A 14,804-nucleotide genomic window follows, 5' to 3' on the forward strand; every position below is an offset into this window, starting at 1 on the left:
CTGTAAGAAAAATGGGACCGAAAAGAGATCTTTTGGTAAAAGTGGGCTTAGCAAGGACCCTCACAGTCTACCAATACTCAGAGTTATCTATGGTGATGGCCTGTCCTGGGGACGGACAGGCTTTCTATCTTAAATTCTTTTAGGTATTTAGGGGGAAGGTCAAAGTTTCTTTCAGAGTCTTTTGTTAAAAATAATCAAGCAGAAGAGACACATTTGGGGTGGCCAATTCTGATTGCCCACAGGAACCAGGGGTGAAGTTTTAAAATTAGTTATGTTTAATATAAAATTGTTCAACATAACAAAAGTAGCCCATATAAGCCATATATTTGTGTAAAACAAACCTTCGTATTAATATATACACCACACCTACACACATTTCTTTAAAACATGGAAAGAAATTTTCCTTTTGCTGCTGCTACAGCCGTGAATACACTCAGGCTTCAGAACAGGCTTGCCTGTGGTGTCTTGTGCTCTGGCAAAAAGGTCTGGTTGAGTCCAGTAAGACCAGTGAAATCACCGATGATAACTCCCATCAGCAGATCCGGATGCTGATCAAAGAAGGGCTATCAGCCCATGACTGTCCATTCCTGCACTCGACGCAGGAAAAACACCTCGGCCCTCTGGAAGGGCCGGCATTTATGGTCATAGGTAAATGAATGCTTGTGCCAATGCTGGAGTGCCTGAGAAAGTAACTTGGATAAGGAGGATGAGGATTGTGCTGCTCAGAAGATCCTGTGAATCTAAGAAGACTGACTGCCACCTGTAACACAGTCTGTACTTGAAGATGAGGGGAAATGTGTTCAGAAACAAGCAGATTGAACACATCCACAGGCTGAAGGCAGACAAGGCCCACAAAAAGCTCCTGGCTGACCAGGCTGAGGCCCACAGGTCTCAGGCCAAGGAAGCATGCAAGAGCCGGAAAAGCAACTCCAGGCCAACAAGGAGGAAATCATCAAGACTCTGTCTAAGGTGGAAGAGACCAAGAAATAGATCTCCCCCCTCTGTATGTACAGGCCTCAGAAATTACATAGATGAATAAAACAAGCGTTTATCTGCCTGTCCCCACGCCCCCTAAAAAAGGAAAGACTATGGAAAGAAGGCTGTAATGCTTTAACCTCTAGGGGATGTCTGTGATGGTCTGTTAGTTGCCTTCTGGGTACTGATGCTTTCTCTCCCTGACAGTTGCTTAAGCCATCACTGTGGATTGACCCTAGTGCCAGGGCTCTCAAAAGAGCAAGGCCTAGGGTTTCTAGCCAGCGACTCAGGTATTATTAGCGCACATGCTGTCTCTGCTATCCACACCCTCACACTCTTTTGGCTAAGGTCTCATGTGTATGCAAATTGCATGCCTCCAATATGTTAACACTGATTTAATGTAGTGGCCCTCATCAGGAACTCAGTAGCTCTCATGTGTAGGTGCTGATAAGGTATTTTTGCCAGAAGTGGGATTTAGAGTCCTAATTTACACACACACGCACAGACACAGATTAATGTATGAGTTTTCTGTGTAAGAAGAGCACACGGTAGAGGGAACCAACTTTGAGCCATCTCAAGCCTTACTCAAGAAAGCTGTCTGCTAGCAAGGGGATTCTCACAGCAAAAGGCAGAAGCTGTGAAGGGGGTAAGAAAAGACCATTCGCAAGTTCTCTCTCACACGAGGATACATTTTATAAGAAAGCACTTTATTTCCTAAATACCATTGAAAATATTAAGATGTACGGTAGGGAATAGACTCATAATAGCAAGATCCAGGTTGAAACCAAAATTAGAGGGATTAATGAATGACATTTCCAGGAAGAAAGAAGATTCTAGATAACGGATGATATGATCAAGAGGGTACATAATCTTAGCATTCTGATGAAGTCATTAGCCAATAAAAAGAAAGAAAATAAAAAAAAACCCAAGTCTTTACAAGAAAGTCATAATCAAAACATAAAACAAAACTATAGCATTGTATTGCATAATTAATTAAATAAAAAATATCTAAAAGGTAATTCATTTGACATTTTCTTTTGAAGTAACTTCTTTTGACTCGCTTCCATTTCTCTCTTTTTGCTTTCAATTACGCTAAATAGTTATGTGGAGAAAAATAGTTATCTAACTATAACTAAAATCACTTTTGATAAGATTTTAAATTCTATAAGAAAAACTAAAGAAAAAGCACAGAAGGTTTAATGAGTATTATGGAAAAATGTAAATTATATATTTTTCAATGACAGAGATGTTATAGGTGACAAAATTTTATGATGGATATAGAGGAGGAAAATTGGAGGGAAATCCAGGGGAGTTTATTTCTTAAACTGAATTCGTAGAAGGTCAAGATATACTAATGATGAAACAAGTAATAGATTTAAGTATTATATTGAATCATTATCCTGGAAAGATACAATAGAGATGGCAAGAAGATAGAATCCTAGTGTTTTGAGTGGCTGTGACACAATACTGTCTAAGCAGCCGTCTAGCATGAGACATGCTCTTCTTCTGCTGGTGATTCCATACCATTCTCTATCTTTTTTTTTTTTTTAATTATTTTATTGAGGTCATACTGGTTTATAACTTTGTGTAATTTCAGGTGTACATTATTTTATCAGTTTCTGTATAGACTGCATTGTGTTCACCACCGATAGTCTAGTTTTTATCTGTCACCATACATAGGTGCCCCTTTACCCCTTTCACCCACCCGCAGCCCCTTCCCCTCTGGTAATCACTAATCCATTCCGATTATCCATGTGTTTATCTTCCACATATGAGTGAAATCATATAGTGTTTGTCTTGATCTATCTGGCTTATTTTGCTTAACATAATACCCTCAAAGTCCATCCATGTTGTTGCAAATGGGATGACTTTGTCTTTTTTTATGGCTAAGTAGTATTCCATTGAATCTGGCTGAGTAGTATTCCATTCCACCACATCTTTATCCATTCATCAGTTGAGGGGCACTTGGGTTGCTTCCATGTCTTGGCTATTGTGAATAATGCTGTAATGAACACAGGGCTGCATAAATCTCTTTGAATTCTTTATTTCAAGTTCTTTGGATAATACCCAGTATTGGGATAGCTTGATCATATGGTATTTCTATTTTTAATTTTTGTGATATCTCCACACTCTTTTCCATAGTGGCTGCATCTGTTTGCCTTCCCAACAGCAGTGTATGAGGGTTAACTTTCCTCAACATCCTTTCCAACATTTGTTATTTTTTTGTCTTGTTAATTATAGCCATTCTGATGCCTATAAGGTGATATCTCATTGTACTTTTGATTTTCATTTCCCTAATAAGTAGTGATATTGAACATCTTTTCATGTGCCTGTTGACCATCTCTATATCTTCTTTGGAAAAATATCTGTTCATATCCTCTGCCCATTTTTAGATTGGGTAGTTTGTTTTTTTGTTGTTGAGTTATATGAGTTCTCTATATATTTTGGAGATTAATCCTTTATTGGATATATGATTTGCAAATATTTTCTACCAGTTGGTGAGTTCTCTTTTTGTTTTGTTCCTGGTTTCCTTTGCCTTGCAGAAGCTTTTTGTGTGATGTAGTCCCATTTGTTTATTTTTTCTTTTGTTCCCTGTGCCTGAGTAGACATGGTATTCGAAAAGATGCTGCTAAGACTGATGTGAAAGAGTTTACTGCTTATATTATCTTCCAGGAGTCTCATGGTTTCAGATCTTACATTCAAGTCTTTAATCCATTTTGAGTTAATTTTTGTGTATGATGTAAGATAATGGCCTACTTTCATTCTCTTGCATGTGGTTGTCCAGTTTTCCCAACACTGTTTATTAAAGAGACTTTTCTTTCTCCATTGTATGTTCTTGGCTCCTTTGTCAAAGATTAGCTGTCTATGGATGTGTGGTTTTATTTCTGGACTTTCAATTCTTTTCCATTGATCTGTGTGTCTGTTTTTGTGCCAGTACCGTGCTGTTTTGATTACTATAGCTTGGTAGTATATTTTGCAGTCAAGGGATTTTGATGTCTCCAGCTTTGTTCTTTTTTCTCAGGATTGCTTTAGCTATTCGGGGTCTTTTGTCATTCCATATAAATTTTAGGATTCTTTGTTCTATTTCTGTGAAGAATGTTACTGGGATTCTGACTGGGATTGCATTGAATCTGTAGATTGCTTTAGGTAGTATGGACATTTTAATTGTGTTTATTCTTCCAATCCATGTGCATGGAATATCTTTCCATTTCTTTATGTCTTCTTTGATTTCTTTCAATAACGTCTTACAGTTTTCAGTGTATATGTATTTCACCTCCTTGGTTAATTTTATTCCTAGATATTTTATTCTTTTTGTTGCGATTGTAAATGGGATTGTATTCTTGAGTTCTCTTTTTGCTGGTTCGTTATTAGTGTATAGAAATGCAACTGATTTTTGTATGTTGATTTTGTACCCTCCAACCTTGCTGTAGTTGTTGATTATTTCTAATAGTTTTCTCGTGGATTCTTTAGGGTTTTCTATGTATAGAATCATGTCGTCCACAAACAGTTAGAGTTTCACTTCTTCCTTTCCACTTTGGATAGCTTTTATTTTCTTTCCTTGCCTAATTGCTCTGGCAAAAACCTCCAGTACTATGTTGAATAGGAGTGGCAAGAGTGGGCACCCTTGTCCTGTTCCTGTTCTCAAAGGGATGGATTTCAGTTTTTCCTCACTAAGTAAGATGTTGGCTGTGGGTTTGTCATATATGGCCTTTATCATGTTGAGGTACGTTCCTTCCATATTCATTTTATTGAGTTTTTATCATAAATGGATGTTGGATTTGACATCAATGGATGTCAAATGCTTTCTCTTTTTCTATTGAGATGATCATGTGATTTTTTTACTCATTTTGTTAATGTGATGCATCATATTGATTAATTTGTGGATGTTGAACCATCCCTACATCACTGATATAAATCCCACTTGATCATGGTGTATGATTCTTTTAATGTATTGCTGTATTCGATTTGCCAATATTTTGTTGAGAATTTTGCATGTGTGTTCATCAGTGATATTGGCCTGTAATTTTCCTTCTTTGTGTTTTCCTTGTCTGGTTTTGGTATCAGGCTAATATTCGCCTCATAAAGTGAGTTAGAAAGCGTCCCGTCTTCTTCAATTTTTTGGAATAGTTTGAGAAGGATAGGTATTAACTCTTCTTTGAATGTTTAGTAGAATTCTCCAGAGAAGCCATCTGGTCCTGGACTTTTGTTTTTGGGGAGGTTTTTAATTCCTGTTTCTATCTCTTTACTTGTGATTGGTCTATTCAGATTCTCTATTTCTTCTTGATCCAATTTGGGAGGTTGTATGAGTCTAAGAATTTATCCATTTCTTCTAGGTTATCTAATTTGTTGGCATATAGTTTTTCATGGTATTCTCTTATAATCCTTTGTAGTTCTGTGGTATCATTGCAATTTCTCCTCTTTCATTTTTTATCGTATTTATCTTTTTTTCTTAGTGAGTCTGGCTAAGGGTGTGTCAATTTTGTTTGTCTTCACAGAGGACCAGCTCTTAGTTTCAATGATCCTTTCTATTGTTTTTTAAGTCTGTATTTCATTTATTTCTGCTCTAATTTTTATTATTTCCCTCCTTCTGCTGACTTTGGGCTTTGTTCTTCTTTTTCTATTCTGCATTCTAGGCCTGTATTGCTATAAATTTCCCTCTTAGTACCACTTTTACTGCATCCCATAAGAGTTGATGTTATGTTTTCGTTTTCATTTGTCTCCAGGTATTTTTTGATTTCTCCTTTGATTTCTTCATTGATCCAATGGTTTTTCAGTAGCATGTTGTTTAATCTACACATATTTGTGCCTTTCCCAGCTTTTTTCTTGTAGTTGATTTCCAGTTTCATAGCATTGTGGTCAGAAAAGATGCTTGATATAATTTCAGTCTTCTTAAATTTATAGAGGCCTGTGTTGTTTCCCAACATGTGGTCTATCTTTCAGAATGTTCCATGTGCACTTGATAAGAATGAGTATTCTGCTGTTTTTGTATGGAATGTTCTCTATATATCTATTAAGTCCATCTGGTCTAGCGTTTCATTTAATGTCACTGTTTCTTTCTGGACTTTCTGTCTGGATGATCTACCCATTGATGTAAGTGGGGTGTTGAGGTCCCCTACAATTATTGTGTTGCTGTCAATTTCTCCCTTTAGGTATGTTAGTACTCTGATGCTCCTGTGTTAGGTGCATATATGTTCATAAATGTTATGTCCTCTTGGTGGAATGTCCCTTTTATCATTATATAGTGCTCCTCTTTGTCTCTCTTTGTCTTTTTTATCTTGAAGTCCACTTTGTATCATATAAGTATGGCAACATTTGCTTTCTTTTGCTTGTCATTTGCTTGGAGTATTGTCTTCCATCCCTTCTCTCTGAGCCTATGTCTGTCTTTAGAGCTGAGATGTGTTTCCTGAAGGCAGCATATTGTTGGGTCTAGTTTTTTTAATCCATCCAGCCACTCTATGTCTTTTGATTGGAGAATTCATTCCATTTATATTTAGAGTGATTATTGATATATGAAGGCTTTATACTGCCATTTTATCTCTTGTTTTCCAGTTGTTCTATATTTCCATTATTTCTTTTTCCTTGTATTTCTGACTGCCATTTTCAGATTGGTGATTTTCTGTGATTGTTTTCTCTTTATTTATGATTTATGGCTCTGCTTTCATTTTTTGTTCCATGTTTACCATGAGGTTAGTATAAAACGTCTCATAGATGAAATAGTCCATTTTCTGATAGCCTCTTATCTCCATTAGCCTAAGCAGATTCCATCCGTCTCTTCTTCTCCTTCTGAGTTATTGTTTTCACAAATTATTATTTTTTGTGTTGTGAATTTGTGACTAAATGGAAGTGTTTATAGTTATTTTTGTTGTTTTCCTTCCCTTTATCTTTTATGTTATAATTAAGTTTTTGCTAACCTGTTCTGATAGAGAGCTGCACTTTTCTGATTTTGTCTATTTATGTCCTTGCTGAAAGCTTTGTAAACCTTTGCCTTTTTATTTCAAGTATGAGGGCTTTCTGCATCCTTTCTTGCAAGGCAGGTCTAGTGGCAATGAACTCACTCAGCTGTTGTTTATCTGAGAAAGCTTTTATTTCTCTATCATATCTCAAGGTTAGTTTCACTGGATAGAGTGTTTTTGGCTCAAAGTTTTTGTGTTTCAGTATTTCGAATATATCATTCCGTTCTCTCCCAGCCTGTAAGGTTTCTGCTGAGAATCTCACTGACAACCTGACAGGGGTTCCTTTGTAGGTTATTTTCTTCTGCCTTGCTGTCCTTAATATTTTTTCTTTGTCATTGACTTTTGCCAGTTTTAATATTATATGCCTTGGAGAAGGTCTTTCTGCCTTGATATAGTTAGTTCTATTGGCTTCATGTACTTGTGAGTCCAGTTTCTTCCGCAGGTTTGGGAAGTTCTCAACTATTATTTCTTTGAACAAGCTCACTACTCCTTTCTCCCTCCCTTCTCCCTCTGGAATACCTGTGATCCTTATGTTGCTTTTCCTAATTGAATAGGATATTTCTTGAATAATTTCTTAATTTTTGTTAAATCTTAGTTCTCTTTCCTCCTCCACCTGAAGCATCTCTATATTTCTGTCCTCCAATTCATTAATTCTGTCCTCCATTATGTCACCTCTACTTTTTATGGTTTCTGGGTTATTTTTTGTCTCATTAGTTGTGTTCTTCATATCCAGAATTTCATTTTTTTTTTTTAGAGCTTTAATCTCTTTGGTGAAGTATTCCTTCTACTCATTAATTTTATTCCTCAGCTCGTTGAACTGTCCTTCTGAGTTTTCTTGTAACTTGTTGAGTTTCTTTGTGACAACTATTTTGAATTCTCTGTTATTTAGATTGTAATCTTCTGTGACTTCAGGATTGGCTTTTGCAGACTTGTCATTTTCCTTCTCCCCTGAAATGTTACTGTAGGTCTTCATGGTGTTTGATGAACTGATCCTTTGCTGGTGCATTTGTGGTAGTATCAGGTTGCAGATTCCACCTACCACCACTGCGTGGGGGTGTGTGTGGCAGGAGCTTGTTTTCTGATCCCATCCCATCTGCTGTAGTTGTGCTGTTAGGGTCACTCTGTGTTTGTGCAGGCTGGCCACAGCTGCTCATCAGTTTGACTCACTTGGGCAAGGCCTCTGAGCTTGGTGGATGGGTTGTACATCACAGGCAGGGCCTCTGTGCTCAGTGTGTGGGTTTCTCTCATGCAGCTGGGACCGCTGAGCTCAGCATGGGATCAGCTGAGCTGCTGTGCTAGGTGGGAGGAGCACTTTCTTTCATGTAGGCTGGCATTGCACTCTCACTTGTGGGCAGTTTGGCTGACCTGCAGCACTAGGTGGGAGGTGTGCCTCTGGTGGGGCTGAGCTACTGCCACTCAGTGGGGAGTGTTCCCATGGGTGGGGCCACTGTGGCATGGTGGGTGCTCCTGCGGCCCGGGCTACCACTCCGAAAGTGTTCACTTGTGGCCAGGCTGCCCCCGCCTCCACTTACAGTTGCTGCAGGCCTCTGTGTGAGGGTCTGAAACCTGGATTACTGCCACTAGGGAGGGGCAGAGGGAGGGCTGAGCTCACCTAGCTCCACTGCTTCCTGGAGATCCAGTCCACCCACCTTCAGATGTGTGGCCACGTGGATCTCTCAGACTTCTTGTTGTGCTGTGTCAGGAATCCTCTGTTGGTTAATGAATGTCCATTTAGTTGTAAATTAGAGGGGACAGACAAAGGGAACAGCTCACTCTGCCATGATACTGATACTCTCTCCGTACCATTCTTTACCTGTTTTTTTTTCCCATTCTGATGGTATAGAGTTTAGCATTCTTATTTTTTGGTTGACCTTCTAGCCATTTGTCTGCATCACTTAACCTGAGAGCCTGTGACCTAGATATTTATGAGTAGAGATATTAAACTAATCTTAAATATCATATTTCTTCCTCTTAGTTCTAATATTTATTATTTGTTTTGGTCAGGAAAGTAATTTTTCAAAGTTACTGAGGACAACTCTTTATTTCTTGCTTATCTTGAAAGAGTGAATGAAAAGTATTTAAGATCTTATATCCTTTATTATTTTCTTACTCATGGAAGCCTAGAGGAATATCCATAGTGTTTCCTTATTTTTGGTGAAATAATTGAAACTTGTAACATATTGAATCTTCAACCCTCAAATATTCATATAATAGAATGTACTTTTTAAAGGTATCCATTTAGGTGTATGATTCCTTCTTGATCTAGATGACAAAGGCCAGAGGCCTCAATTGTCGGTCACTTGCTAAGAGACTCTAGAGTATTATCCAGGTCCCAGTCTTTGAAGAGAAAGGTAGCTGGCAGTAAGTTTCTTGGGTCATGGAATTTTAGGTGAGGAATTTACGTTTTAATAGTGGAAGATATTAGAATAACGTAAGTAAATAGAGTTCAAGGATTCATCTTTTGGAACATTCTTTTGAAAAACTGAAACAGCACAGTGGCTGCAAACATTTCCGACGTCATCAAGCATTAGCATAAGGATTTTTGTTTACTTTGGGTAATGCTAATCATGTTTTCTTTGTGGTTGACTAGTAGCCAGTGAAGTTGATTCTTTTCCACATTACAAACTGCGTAAACCTTGCCACCCTCTTCACAGTAAAACAAAGGAATGAAGTTACAAGGTCTTTATTTTTCAATCAAATAATGTATGATTGATAGCTTGAATCAACATTGGAATCAAAGTATAAAGAATCCTAGACCTGTCAAAGAGCATTTAAAGCAAGGAAATTTATGGGTAACATTCTAAATCACTACCAGGGCAGATTGCCAGTCTCCATTATGGAAGTAAATTAACAGGGATGTTTTGGCTGAAACAGTCAAGAGAGATGTTGTATTCTGTTGTATAGTGCAACAATATCCCATTTAGTTCCAGTTGGATGTATTTGGCAACTTCTCCCATGTGTGCTGGTTTAATACACTATACTTCACGTAGCCATCTGGTCTCTACCATGAGGAAGGAGAAAATTACCCACAATTTAAATAGGTTCATTCTTTGTTGTCAGGCAGAGATCCTTCTGGACTCTCATGTCTTGAAATATCTTTGCCTTTCTTTTTACCCTGAACCTCGCATGTCCTTTTATAATGCAAGCTGAGTAAATGTATATGTGTTTTGCATGTATGTAGGGAAGTGTGTGTAGGTGTTGGTGTGCACTTTTGTGTTTCTGTAAAGGAAACTTGGGTTCCTCTTTTTTAAGAAATGGAAATTTTATTTTGTGAGTTTTAAGATTTTTCCAATGTAGTATTGTCACAAAATATATGTGCAGAATATTTAAGTGAATTTTGCTTTTAATTGAGTGAATTTGAGACATTTTTCAATTTCCTCTTTTTTTTTTTTGTGAGGAAGATCGGCCCTGAGCTAACATCCATGCTAATCCTCCTCTTTTTGCTGAGGAAGACCAGCTCTGAGCTAACAGCTATTGCCAATCCTCCTCCTTTTTTCTCCCCAAAGCCCCAGTAGATCATTGTATGTCATAGTTGCACATCCTTCTAGTTGCTGTGTGTGGGACGTGGCCTCAGCATGGCCAGAGAAGCAGTGCGTCGGTGCGCGCCCGGGATCCGAACCCAGGCCGCCAGTAGCAGAGCGCCCGCACTTAATCGCTAAGCCATGGGGCCGGCCCTCAATTTCCTCTTAAGATCCATCTTGATTTGAAAAGAGAAACATTCCTGTAATGCTTTTAAACTTTAAACTTTACCAACAGGCTTCCCATAATATATGTCTAACACGTCATGACAAATGAATGGTTAAATATGAAAAATCCATAGAAAAAATTTTTTTTGCATGGGGTAATGTAGGTTTATATATTTTTAGTTTTACATATTCAAAGTGAGTTCTTTAATTTAAAGGAAATTAAAAATAAGAAGAAAAGTCTTTTGTATTTACCCACATATTTACCTTTTCTGGTGCTCTTCATTCATTTGTGTAGATCCAAGTTTCCATCTTGTGTTGTTTTCCAGAGCTTCCGTTAACTTCTTCTAGAGTGCAGGTCTGCTGATATCAAATATTTATCTGAATACATCTTTATTTAACCTATAGTTTTTAATGACATGGAAATATGTTTATTATTTAATAAAAAGTTCATACATAGTGTATGTTTCCATTTTTGTTATTAAACCTATAAAGGCACAGAAAAAAAGATTTTATATCAAAATATGACTGTAGTTATCTTTATATAAGGGAATTGTAACTGTTTTTTTGACTTCTTTTTGTTCATCTAAATTGTTTCATTTTGTCGTATTCCTCCTTTTATTATTGTGGTAAAATATACATAACATAATATTTACCATTTTTACTATTTGTAAGTGTACAATTCAGTGGCATTAACTACATTCACAATGTTGTAACTATCACCACTATTTATGACCAAACCATTTTCATCATCCCCAACAAAAACTCTGTACTTATTAAACAATGTCTCTCCCTTCCCACTTTCCTTCAGACCCTGGTAACGTCTATTCTACTTTCTATCTCTATGAATTTGCCTGTTCTAGGTGCTCCACATAAGTGGAATCATATGATACTTGTCCTCTGTGTTGGGCTTAGTTTACTAAGAATAATGTTCTCAAAGTCCATCCATGTTGTGGTGTTTATCAAATTTTCATTCCTTTTTATGGCTGAGAAAAATATTTTCAAATTTTAATTTTTGAAACTTAGATGTTCATGGACCTTTCAGTAATGACTAAAGGGTAAGATAACTGAAAATATTTTATTAGTAAAGACTTTGCCTCTGAACCCTCTCAGTCATCATTCTATTTAAGGTAAATACGTAGATGTATTCTTATAATTTAGGAGACAGTGTTCTATTTATATGGCCGTGTACAAAGCAAACTCTGTCCTTGTATTCTCCTCTACCTCTAATGTATGCAATCCGAGACAGCCATGCGTTGGGAAATAACTTCTTAAAATGCTGCAGTTTACTTACTAAAGTCAGTAAACGTGGGATTATTATTTTTTTCCAACAAAAAGTTATTCTGTAGCTACTATATGCTAGGCACTGACAGGTAAAAAGTAGTATAAGCCACAAGCCCTGCTCTCCAAATGCTCACTGTTTAGTCGAGGAGAGAGATAAATAAGCAACTCTAATACAATGGAAAATCAGTACTACAGTGGAGTCAGATAGCGCTGTGGAAGTAGTGAGTAGGGTGTAACCAATTGACTAGGGAAGATGAAATACTTCCCAAAAAGGTAACGCATAAGCTGCATCAAGAAGGAGAAATAACATTTCTTTGGTTGAAGGAAACAGAAGGGCCATTTTAGGCAGAGAATCACACATGCAAAGCTACTAGCATAGCATGAAGAAAGACTTGTCAGAAATTTAGCATAGCAGGAGATAGAAGTATGTAGAGAAGAGGAATAATAGAGATGAGACATCAATTTTCAAATTAAAATGTTGAAGTTAACTATAAACAACAAAATTTCTTTTCCCCAAAAAAGGCAAACAAAATTAAGTGAATTTAAACAGCAATGCTTTATTTTAAGCATGCTTTACTCCAATGAAAGTAGATATCTCTAGTTTTTTTTTTTGTCCTCTTTGAAGGCAATGTGGTCTAGTTGAAAGACCTTAAGCTTAGAGTTTTAACCTTTAATTCTATCACTAACTAGCTTGATATCTTGGGTAAGTAACTGCAAACTTAGCAAGATGAAAATAAACGTGTCTCTGAAGATTACCCACAGTCACAAAGACTTCTACATTTTCTTCTAAGAGTCCTATAGTTTTAACTCCTACATTTAGGTTTATGAACCATTTTGAGTTACTGTTTATATGTGGTACGAAGTGGGGTCTAGTTTCATTCTTTCATATGTGAATATCCCCTTGTCCCAACACTGTTTGTTGAAGACTATTCTTTCCTCTATTTAAGTGACTTGGCAACCTTGTTGAGAATCAATTGACCATAAATGTAAGGGTTCTGGACTCTCAATTTTATCCCATTGGCCTGCTTATCTATCCATATGCCAGTACTGCACTGTCTTGATTACTGTAGCTTTGTAGTAAGATATGACCCTAGATAGGGTGGTTAACTTTTGGTTTTATTGATTATCTCCATTGGTTTTCCTGTTTTTTATTTCATTTATTTTTGCTCTAATCCTAATTATTTCCTTTTTTATGCTTAGTTTGTGTTCGGTTTTCTCTTCTTTTTTGTTTCCTAACATGGAAGGTTAGATCAATGATTTGAGATTTTTTTTTTTTAGTGTAGGCATTTACAGATATAAATGTAAGCATTGATTTAGGCACATCCAATAGGTTTTGGTGTGTTGTATTTTCATTTTAATTCATCTCAAAGTATTTCTAATTTCTCTTGTGATTATTTTTTCACCCATCGGTGATTTAGGAAGGCATCGTTTAATTTCCATACATTCATGGAATTTCCTAAATTCTTTCTATTATTGACTTTATTTTAATTACATTGTGGTTTGGAGAATATACTGTTATGATTTAAATCTTGCCAGTTTAGATTTGTTTTATGACCTATCCTAGAGGAATTCCATGTGCACTGAAGAAGAATGTGTATTCTGTTTCTTTAGGTGGAGTGTGCTGTAGATGTCTGTTAGGTCTAATTGGTTCTTGATTTTGTTCAAGTGTTCTATTTCCACGCCCATCTTCTGCCTAGTTCTTTTGTTATTGAAACTGGGATTTTGAAGCCGCTAACTATTATTATTTAATTTTCTATTTCTCCCTTCACGTGTGTAAGTTTATGCTTTATGTATTTTGAAATTCTTTACTGAAAGGATGCTATATTTTGCAAAATACGAAAAATTTTTTATAACTGTCATGCTTCTAATAGGTTGTACTTTCTATCATTATACAATCTTCCTTTCATTGCCAGGAAAACTTTTTGTCTTCAAGTCTGCATTGCATATTAGTATCCAGCTCTCTTTTGGTTATTGTTTGCAGGGAATATCGTTTTTAATTCTTTACTTTCAACCTATTTGTGTCTTTGAACAGGCGCTAATATTATTGAGAGTTCTTTCTATGTGTGGAGTTACATTTCTCTTACGGATTCAAGATTCCCTTTTCGTCTTTGTCTTTTAGTAGTTAACTATCATGTGTCTGGGTTTGGATCTCTCTAAGTTTATCATAATTGGAGTTCTATGACCTTCTTGAATATGGAGGTTAATTTGAATCAAATTTGGGAAGTTTTGGCCATTAGTTCTTCAATAATTCTTTTCATCCCTTTCCCCCCTCCTCTCATTCTGGAATTCCCATTATGCATATGTTGGTGTGCTTAATGTTGATGATATACCACTGGTTTCTTAGGCTCTGATAAATTTTCCTCATTCTTTTCCCTTTTTGTTCCTTAGACTTAATAATCTCAATTGACCACTTTTTTTTTTTTCCGGAGGAAGATTTGCCCAGAGCTAACATCTGTTGGCAATCTTCCTCATTTTTTTTTGTTTTTCCCTTGAGGAAAATTAGCCCTGAGCTAACATCTGTGCCAATCTTCCTCTATTTTGTATGTGGGCTGCTGCCATAGCTTGGCTGATGAGTGGTGTAGGTCCCTGCCAGGGATCCAAATCTGCAAACATGGGCCACTGAAGCACAGCATGCCAAACTTAACCACTATGCCAGGGGGCCAGCCCCAATAATTGACCTATTTTTAAGTTCATTGTTTCTTTTTCTGCAGCTCAAGCTTCTCTAGTGATTTTTTAAATTATATTTATTGTACTTTTTACCTACAGAATTTCTATTTCTTTTTATATAATTTCTACCTCTTTTTTGATACTCTTTACTTCATAAGATATTTTTCTCATTCCTTCCTTTAATTCTTTATACATTTTTCCTTTAGTTTTCAAATATATGAAATATATTTATATTCCTTTA

General features: G+C 36.6%; 1 pseudogene; it reads left to right on the forward strand.

The window, feature by feature from the left end:
- The first annotated feature begins 387 nt into the window (after positions 1–387).
- On the forward strand, positions 388–990 carry LOC131404766 (large ribosomal subunit protein eL19-like; annotated as a pseudogene).
- Positions 991–14,804: the final 13,814 nt, after the last annotated feature.

Source organism: Diceros bicornis, chromosome 1 (assembly GCF_020826845.1).
Source record: "Diceros bicornis minor isolate mBicDic1 chromosome 1, mDicBic1.mat.cur, whole genome shotgun sequence".
Classification (NCBI taxonomy): domain Eukaryota; kingdom Metazoa; phylum Chordata; class Mammalia; order Perissodactyla; family Rhinocerotidae; genus Diceros; species Diceros bicornis.